This window comes from Rhagoletis pomonella, unplaced genomic scaffold (assembly GCF_013731165.1).
Source record: "Rhagoletis pomonella isolate Grant_MI unplaced genomic scaffold, Rhpom_1.0 Rhpom_scaffold_00007, whole genome shotgun sequence".
In the NCBI taxonomy this organism is placed as follows: Eukaryota; Metazoa; Arthropoda; class Insecta; order Diptera; family Tephritidae; genus Rhagoletis; species Rhagoletis pomonella.
In genome coordinates, this window is record NW_023458561.1 from 22900564 (window position 1) to 22903357 (window position 2794).

Genomic DNA, 2794 nt, shown 5'->3' on the forward strand with positions numbered 1-2794 from the left:
ACTTTTAAATGTCTCCGCGGAAAGTCCATCCTTTATTTTCAATGACAAAAAAATCCACTGTCTTTACGACTATTGCCACTTGATTAAATCGGTTCGGAATAACTTATTAAAGCATGATTTAAAAACTATGGATGACATCGCGAGCGGTAAAGTTATTCAGCAATTACATTCCGTAGATAAAGCCAACGTAAACTTCAAGGTATGTCCTAAGCTTACAGCTTCGCATATTTATCCTAATAATTTTGAAAAACTGAGCGTATCCCGAGAGACGCAGCTATTGAGTAATTCGGTAGCTGCGGGTATTGATATAGCGAAGACACAAAGATTGCTAGGGTCTAATGAATACACCCTCAAATATGCCAAGCCGACTCAGTTGTTTGTAAAACACATGAACGATTTGTTCGATGAACTCGATTGCAAGAGATTTAATAATAAAAACCCATTGAAGTGTCCAATTTGGAGCGATTCCGTAGACAAGCTTAACAGGCATAAGGACCATATTAAATTCATTTCGTCGATTCAACTTCCTAATAATATAAACTCCTTGTGTTTTGCTGGTTTTATTTTAACCATTAATGCGATGGTTAATTTAAGTCAAGATATCTTTGAAAAATGTAAAGATGTTAATTTTATATTATTGGGAAACTTGAATCAAGATGCACCTGAGAACTTTTTTTTTATAGAATCCGCGCAACTCATCCATCGGGCCATGAAATTCAGTATATTGTTGCTCGCTTAATTTCTATAAAAATTTTGAGACGGAAATTCGAGAAAAAGGGTACAAACTGCGAAGATGATGAAGATTTGAACCTGAATTGGAATATTGCTGATGAAGATTCCTTGAAAGACAATTTAGGACCTTCAGAGAGACTTGCGATGGATGTCGATATTCCGGAAAAGCAATTTTCTTGGGATATTGATATTCCTGAAGACCAATTTGCTCTCACGGAAGGGGAATCCAGGTTTAAAGTTACTACGCAGGTTATACGATTTACCAAAAATAGGTAACAATTACCAAAAATAGGTAGGCACATAGGTAATTGTATGTATAGTACATAAGTAAGTATATTATTTGTACATAAATTTGTTAGCAACAGAAAATTGTTGGGCATGCGAAATGCCGTCGGCAAATAGACATGAGAAAATTAGCCGATTGCGCTAAAATAGTTTTTATAAAAAAGTCCATTTACATGTCTATACGATTGTAGAAACAAGTTTTCTCTTTTCTTTTTCGTTCGTATCTTTTCATTTTGCTTTAAACTATGACAAATTTCGTCGAAGTGTGGTGGAACGGAAAAATCTTTGGTGTGGTGACAGCCGACATTCCGTCGACGAGTGGTGTATTTGCTCGACCGCAACTCAAAATTTTTGGCGACAATTAGTTCACACTGAAAATGCGCCTTCTCATTCATATACGTTATCTGCTTTAAATTTGAAACAAGCATAGTTGCTTTTTGAAAAAATAAACTCCTTTTATTTTATGTAGAACATATTCTATTTCCTTTCCCTAAATTTAAGGATTGCGCAAAGCAGCGCTAATGCCGCCAATCTCCCCCACGAACTCCTGCTTTCATATAAGCTGCATTATCAGTAACTATAACACTTATCTTGTGACCAATTCCCAATCGAAAAATATTTCGTAATTTTTTTTATTTTTTATTATACTATTTTCACTGGTGTGCCTTTCTATATATGAGGAGCAAGCTAATAAATCCGACGTCAGCAATGTTTTTTTTATCGTCTTTCACAATGTAGTGGGGCAGTAACACTAAAGAAACTGTCTTCTACACGGGAAGTCCAACCGTCCATCGTTACACATATAGCATACGCCCTCTTTAACCGACTTTTCACCACTAAAATTCAAGTAACATTCGTTTAACACGACTTACTTTTTAGTATTTAACGGGTAACTTTACAAGCTTTTTCTCACAATTCTTAATTTACATAATATTCACTTTCCCTTCTATACTGTGTAATATTCGTTTATACGTTTTTTTTTGGTATATCCATCAGCAGCATTTTTTAAGACTAATTTCTTACATTAGTGTCCAGGGTGACATTATCGGAAGTTTTTCGGGCTCTTTAGGCTAATCCTCTTCCTTCTGTACTAGGGTCCCTCGGCGTGACTTGATTTCCTTTCGTTCTGGCAGCTACTTGATGTATTTTTGTTTTTTTTTTTTTAATTTTTACATATTTACGATTCGCCTAGCCGTAATTTTTGTTTTTCGGGCTATTACCACTTTTCGCGCGCTGGTCCCTGTTCGGGCGCCAGTTGCAACTTTCGTTGCTTAATAAGTCAAAAAATATATGTTTTAGGGAGCCGTGCTCCTTTATTGAATTCTCAATTTAAACTGGTAATTACAAAGTATTTTTATTAACGCTACACCTACGTTTGCCTTGCTGCAGCGTGAATGGAATTTGCTGACACTGCGCTTCCCACAGGTGAAGTTGTTTACTTCAGGGTGACTTCTTATGTCCCTTTGTTGTCCTCACGGTTTGTTATACACGTGCCGCAACTTCAGCAGTTTGATCTGTTGGCTGTCTGGAGTTATATGTAATCCGAATATTATTTTATTATGTTACATTGACATTTGTCGTGCTAACGTACATACACACGAGTAATCACTTATCGCATTAAAAAAACGTCCGTTTGTAAAGAATACATACTTTTTCTCCTTATAAAATTATTTCTTCATATAGAAGAAAAGAACTGAGCCGTTACTTATGGTGACAGCCAATATTTATAAATATATGAGACCGGGGCTGTCCGGTATCGCCTTAAATTTATTATAAT

General features: G+C 35.8%; 1 protein-coding gene across 1 annotated transcript in view; it reads right to left on the minus strand.

Annotated features, from left to right (window-relative positions):
• The window catches only part of LOC118742460 (basic-leucine zipper transcription factor A-like), a 55586-nt gene that overhangs the window by 44549 nt on the left and 8243 nt on the right, over positions 1-2794 (minus strand). The window lies entirely within an intron of this gene.